This window comes from Rhagoletis zephyria, unplaced genomic scaffold (assembly GCF_001687245.7).
Source record: "Rhagoletis zephyria isolate East Lansing unplaced genomic scaffold, Rhagoletis_zephyria_1.1 Rzeph_scaffold_57328, whole genome shotgun sequence".
Lineage (NCBI taxonomy): Eukaryota > Metazoa > Arthropoda > Insecta > Diptera > Tephritidae > Rhagoletis > Rhagoletis zephyria.
In genome coordinates, this window is record NW_016214380.1 from 1,121 (window position 1) to 1,733 (window position 613).

Sequence of the window (613 nt, forward strand, 5' to 3'; positions counted from 1 at the left end):
CATCCTCGGATTCGGAGTTTTCAGAATCTGAGCTATCCTCAGAAACACCATCAGTTTGCATTGGATTTATTGTAATTGTCAACGCGGAATCATCCCAAACCAAGCCCTCGTCGGCAATCTTTAGGTATAAAAAAATAGTTAATGTTTCAGTTAATTTAACTCTAAAGTCTAGAATTTACCTTCCAACCAGGCTGATGACTATCCACATACTTCAAGCTATTATTTTTCAAAACGGGCAATGGACACACCGCATAATAGTATCACCAAAAATACGCATATTAAGATTATTAGCATCGTCGGGTGTGAGCTTTCAGCTGAAAATAAAAGAAAAACTAATGAAGCCTTGTTTTTTCTCGTATGCTTGTACATATTTATGTACATATATCATCGCTTCTCTCTTCTCTTTTTATAACCTCTAGTTTCTCCTTGCCTTCTTTATACTATCAACCAAGATTTTTACCTCCTTGCTGTGATTTTTTAACAATTTCTCTATATCTGTCTTTTGTTCTATAATATTCATTTTGTTAGCCTCAGCAATACCTATCATTTCTCTCAAAGCTTCATCCACATTAGCTATGTAAATCATGCAGTTGTCGCACATGAAGCGCAAAAG

The 613-nt window shown here is 35.4% G+C and overlaps 1 long non-coding RNA gene across 1 annotated transcript; it reads right to left on the minus strand.

The window, feature by feature from the left end:
• Nucleotides 1-229: 229 nt before the first annotated feature.
• On the minus strand, nucleotides 230-502 carry LOC108356333 (uncharacterized). Its single transcript, XR_001846598.1, has 2 exons — nucleotides 461-502; nucleotides 230-314 (listed from the first exon to the last, which is right to left on the minus strand). It is a non-coding gene; the product is annotated as an uncharacterized LOC108356333 (long non-coding RNA).
• Between the last annotated feature and the right edge of the window lie 111 nt (nucleotides 503-613).